General features: G+C 47.6%; 1 long non-coding RNA gene across 1 annotated transcript; it reads right to left on the reverse strand.

Moving 5' to 3' along the window:
• Nucleotides 1–343: 343 nt before the first annotated feature.
• LOC136721330 (uncharacterized) lies at nucleotides 344–3,212 on the reverse strand. Its single transcript, XR_010805892.1, has 5 exons — nucleotides 3,125–3,212; nucleotides 2,919–3,032; nucleotides 2,475–2,564; nucleotides 2,169–2,308; nucleotides 344–427 (listed from the first exon to the last, which is right to left on the reverse strand). It is a non-coding gene; the product is annotated as an uncharacterized LOC136721330 (long non-coding RNA).
• Between the last annotated feature and the right edge of the window lie 2,788 nt (nucleotides 3,213–6,000).

Genomic DNA, 6,000 nt, shown 5'->3' on the forward strand with positions numbered 1-6,000 from the left:
TCAGCATAAATTCATGTATTGTCATGGTAACCATACACACTAAATAAACATTAAAATGTGAAACTAACGTGAAACAGCACTTGAATCAGTGAAAACAGGCTATAATTATTTAAAAACGACAGTTTACTTACAGACTTCTCTTTCCAAGGCCTGTTATATAAGAAAAGGTGGAGCTCATTCTCGCTGCTTCTCTTCAGATTCGTTTATAGCAGAAGGAGTCCTGCACTGGAAGTTAGCGGGATCCGCTGCAGTAGTAAAGTGTAGTGTAAAGAAACAAAACAATATAATACTATGTACAGACATATATACAGCTGTCAGAACAAGGGGGAACACTCACATTTCTTGCCGTGAGGTGGGGGGGCCTCTTCACTGGTCACTCGAAGGCTGATCTGACATCCCATCGGCAAATGGGGCAGGATGTGTTGTCCTGGAGGAGAAGAAATCAAAACAAAATTAACTTCAAAATGTCTCAAAGTGTAAATCCACTGATTTGACTGCAATAAAACAGATCTCCTAGGATTAAACGATTGGCAATTGAAATCGTGTGTTTTTCTCACTCAACAGCAATACTAATTAATGATGTTGCTTGATGTGGAAACAATATGAATTTCAGTTATCAGTGCAGCTGACACAGCACACACAACTGACATTATAAATCACACAGGAGCAACCAGTCGTCATTTCCAAACATTCCTGACCTCTTATCCTCTCATCACTTTGAGTGAAGCTCGTACACCACCAGTAGGAAGCGTTGGTGGTGAGGTTCTGCCTGGCCATGAATCTCCCCGCAGAGTTGTAGGTGTTCCCACGGGCGGGACGGCAACGTGAGGGGCTGCATTGGGGCCTGGACAGGCGGTCCAGTTTTCCACGGAGCAGACGTGGTGTGCAGTCCCTGACCATAGCCTCAATATCCTGGTCAATGCCTGGCCACCACATCAGGTCTCTTGATCTCTGCTTGATTGTGAGGACACGCGCACACAAGCTGCCTGGAACAACAGTGCACAGCCCCCTGGAGACACAGATATCTCACCCTTGCAAACGGAGCCAGCTCCTCCTGGCCATCCTGTGCGTATGTAGGTGTGGAGAGCTGTCAGGACAGGGTCCCTCTCTGATTCACTTTTCAGCTCCTCTTTCGCAGGCTCAGATGCAGGCAAGGGCCTCTCCCTCGCCAACAGAATAGCGCTGCTTCGTGGGGGTCAGGGCCTTGGAGGCGAAGGCTATTGGTCGTTCCCCTCCATCCTGCGGCAGAGACAGAACTGCTCCCACCACCCCAGCTGAGGCGTCACATGAGACCACAGTAGGGCTGAATGGGTCAAAATGGGCCAGGACAGGAGGCGTGGTGAGCTGTGCTTTGAGCGCACAGACCGCTGCCGTGCAGGCTGGGGTCCAGTTCCACGGCTCCTCCTTCTTAAGGAGCTGGCGAAGGGGTGCTGTAGTCTGGGAATATTGAGGCAGAAATCGGAGGTAGAAGGCAGTAATCCACAGGAACGAGGCCACTTGGGAGGCAGAGGTGGGTTCTGGGATGTTGTGGATTGCCTCTATGTTTCACATGAGAGGCACAATCCCTTTGGCAGTCAGTTGAAAACCCACAAAGTCAATGGCTGGTGCTGCAAATGTACACATCTCCCCATTGAGCGTCAGATGGTCTTCCTGGAGAGCGGTGAAAAGCCAGTGGAGATGTTCATTGTGGGCAGAGAGGTCAGGGGCATGGACCAGAATGTCATCCAGAAACACTGCGACCCCTTGGATCCCTGCCAGGACAGTGGTCATCACCTTCTGGAAACAGCTGGGGGCAGAGCTAAGCCCAAAGGGCATTCGTGTATACCTGAACACCTTGCGTGTGTGACAAGAGCTGTGAGATCTCGGCTGGCCAGGTGGAGGGGCACCTGGAGATAGCCCTGACGCAAGTCGAGCTTACTCCTCCGCTGTGGGCAAAGGGTATCTGTCTGGGATGACTGCCTTGATGACAGAGCGCAGATCAACACAGATGCGGAGCCCCCCGGACTTCTTTGTGGCGATGGCCAAGTTGGAGATCTAGGGTGCAGCATATACTGGCTGAATTATCCCTGATGATAAGCTGATCGCGTACGATCTGGTCCGAAGCACCCCGTAGTGGCACGATCTAGCCACATCCCTGAGGTTAGTCACGTAGCTTTGAATGGACTCACCCGGCCGCTGATGCCGTTTCCGTAGCTTGTATCACCGAAGGAGCACCCGCTGTCTCCCGGTGAAGTGCTGCCGTAGCAGGCTGACTGCTTCTTCCAATGTCTCAGCAGTGCCCAGGGTTCTTGGTGTGGGTGTCTTTTACCTAAAGTGTTTATTAGTTGTTGCTGTTATTTCAATGTGCACAGTGCACTATTTACTTTTGTATTGATTACTTAATCTATGGTTCCAACATGCACAGTGTATGTTTAAGTGCAATAAGTGTTCTGAGATGTGCACGATTTCAATGTCCGTGTATGGGGAACACTCACATTTCTTGTTGTGAGGTGGGGGGGCCTCTTCACCGGTCACTCGAAGGCTGATCTGACGTCCCATAGGCAAATGGGGCAGGATGTGTTGTCCTGGAGGAAAAGAATTCAATCAAAACAAAATTAACTTCAAAACCACTTTTACTGTCACTTTGTTTTAAATAGTATTAAAATAAATCAATATACAACTGTTTGCATATACAAGGCAATCATCTGCATAGAACATCGTAAAATATAAAAATATAGACATTACAAAAAAACGTCAGCTAATTTGAATGACAGACGGCTATTGCGCTAACACTTCCTATAACGGTCCTCAGCATAAATTCATGTATTGTCATGGTAACCATACACACTAAATAAACATTAAAATGTGAAACTAACGTGAAACAGCACTTGAATCAGTGAAAACAGGCTATAATTATTTAAAAACGACAGTTTACTTACAGACTTCTCTTTCCAAGGCCTGTTATATAAGAAAAGGTGGAGCTCATTCTTGCTGCTTCTCTTCAGATTCGTTTATAGCAGAAGGAGTCCTGCACTGGAAGTTAGCGGGATCCGCTGCAGTAGTAAAGTGTAGTGTAAAGAAACAAAACAATATAATACTATGTACAGACATATATACAGCTGTCAGAACAAGGGGGAACACTCACATTTCTTGCCGTGAGGTGGGGGGGCCTCTTCACTGGTCACTCGAAGGCTGATCTGACATCCCATCGGCAAATGGGGCAGGATGTGTTGTCCTGGAGGAGAAGAAATCAAAACAAAATTAACTTCAAAATGTCTCAAAGTGTAAATCCACTGATTTGACTGCAATAAAACAGATCTCCTAGGATTAAACGATTGGCAATGGAAATCGTGTGTTTTTCTCACTCAACAGCAATACTAATTAATGATGTTGCTTGATGTGGAAACAATATGAATTTCAGTTATCAGTGCAGCTGACACAGCACACACAACTGACATTATAAATCACACAGGAGCAACCAGTCGTCATTTCCAAACATTCCTGACCTCTTATCCTCTCATCACTTTGAGTGAAGCTCGTACACCACCAGTAGGAAGCGTTGGTGGTGAGGTTCTGCCTGGCCATGAATCTCCCCGCAGAGTTGTAGGTGTTCCCACGGGCGGGACGGCAACGTGAGGGGCTGCATTGGGGCCTGGACAGGCGGTCCAGTTTTCCACGGAGCAGACGTGGTGTGCAGTCCCTGACCATAGCCTCAATATCCTGGTCAATGCCTGGCCACCACATCAGGTCTCTTGATCTCTGCTTGATTGTGAGGACACGCGCACACAAGCTGCCTGGAACAACAGTGCACAGCCCCCTGGAGACACAGATATCTCACCCTTGCAAACGGAGCCAGCTCCTCCTGGCCATCCTGTGCGTATGTAGGTGTGGAGAGCTGTCAGGACAGGGTCCCTCTCTGATTCACTTTTCAGCTCCTCTTTCGCAGGCTCAGATGCAGGCAAGGGCCTCTCCCTCGCCAACAGAATAGCGCTGCTTCGTGGGGGTCAGGGCCTTGGAGGCGAAGGCTATTGGTCGTTCCCCTCCATCCTGCGGCAGAGACAGAACTGCTCCCACCACCCCAGCTGAGGCGTCACATGAGACCACAGTAGGGCTGAATGGGTCAAAATGGGCCAGGACAGGAGGCGTGGTGAGCTGTGCTTTGAGCGCACAGACCGCTGCCGTGCAGGCTGGGGTCCAGTTCCACGGCTCCTCCTTCTTAAGGAGCTGGCGAAGGGGTGCTGTAGTCTGGGAATATTGAGGCAGAAATCGGAGGTAGAAGGCAGTAATCCACAGGAACGAGGCCACTTGGGAGGCAGAGGTGGGTTCTGGGATGTTGTGGATTGCGTGTGTGACAAGAGCTGTGAGATCTCGGCTGGCCAGGTGGAGGGGCACCTGGAGATAGCCCTGACGCAAGTCGAGCTTACTCCTCCGCTGTGGGCAAAGGGTATCTGTCTGGGATGACTGCCTTGATGACAGAGCGCAGATCAACACAGATGCGGAGCCCCCCGGACTTCTTTGTGGCGATGGCCAAGTTGGAGATCTAGGGTGCAGCATATACTGGCTGAATTATCCCTGATGATAAGCTGATCGCGTACGATCTGGTCCGAAGCACCCCGTAGTGGCACGATCTAGCCACATCCCTGAGGTTAGTCACGTAGCTTTGAATGGACTCACCCGGCCGCTGATGCCGTTTCCGTAGCTTGTATCACCGAAGGAGCACCCGCTGTCTCCCGGTGAAGTGCTGCCGTAGCAGGCTGACTGCCTCTTCCAATGTCTCAGCAGTGCCCAGGGTTCTTGGTGTGGGTGTCTTTTACCTAAAGTGTTTATTAGTTGTTGCTGTTATTTCAATGTGCACAGTGCACTATTTACTTTTGTATTGATTACTTAATCTATGGTTCCAACATGCACAGTGTATGTTTAAGTGCAATAAGTGTTCTGAGATGTGCACGATTTCAATGTCCGTGTATGGGGAACACTCACATTTCTTGTTGTGAGGTGGGGGGGCCTCTTCACCGGTCACTCGAAGGCTGATCTGACGTCCCATAGGCAAATGGGGCAGGATGTGTTGTCCTGGAGGAAAAGAATTCAATCAAAACAAAATTAACTTCAAAACCACTTTTACTGTCACTTTGTTTTAAATAGTATTAAAATAAATCAATATACAACTGTTTGCATATACAAGGCAATCATCTGCATAGAACATCGTAAAATATAAAAATATAGACATTACAAAAAAACGTCAGCTAATTTGAATGACAGACGGCTATTGCGCTAACACTTCCTATAACGGTCCTCAGCATAAATTCATGTATTGTCATGGTAACCATACACACTAAATAAACATTAAAATGTGAAACTAACGTGAAACAGCACTTGAATCAGTGAAAACAGGCTATAATTATTTAAAAACGACAGTTTACTTACAGACTTCTCTTTCCAAGGCCTGTTATATAAGAAAAGGTGGAGCTCATTCTCGCTGCTTCTCTTCAGATTCGTTTATAGCAGAAGGAGTCCTGCACTGGAAGTTAGCGGGATCCGCTGCAGTAGTAAAGTGTAGTGTAAAGAAACAAAACAATATAATACTATGTACAGACATATATACAGCTGTCAGAACAAGGGGGAACACTCACATTTCTTGCCGTGAGGTGGGGGGGCCTCTTCACTGGTCACTCGAAGGCTGATCTGACATCCCATCGGCAAATGGGGCAGGATGTGTTGTCCTGGAGGAGAAGAAATCAAAACAAAATTAACTTCAAAATGTCTCAAAGTGTAAATCCACTGATTTGACTGCAATAAAACAGATCTCCTAGGATTAAACGATTGGCAATGGAAATCGTGTGTTTTTCTCACTCAACAGCAATACTAATTAATGATGTTGCTTGATGTGGAAACAATATGAATTTCAGTTATCAGTGCAGCTGACACAGCACACACAACTGACATTATAAATCACACAGGAGCAACCAGTCGTCATTTCCAAACATTCCTGACCTCTTATCCTCTCATCACTTTGAGTGAAGC

This window comes from Amia ocellicauda, unplaced genomic scaffold, assembly GCF_036373705.1.
Source record: "Amia ocellicauda isolate fAmiCal2 unplaced genomic scaffold, fAmiCal2.hap1 HAP1_SCAFFOLD_114, whole genome shotgun sequence".
In the NCBI taxonomy this organism is placed as follows: Eukaryota; Metazoa; Chordata; class Actinopteri; order Amiiformes; family Amiidae; genus Amia; species Amia ocellicauda.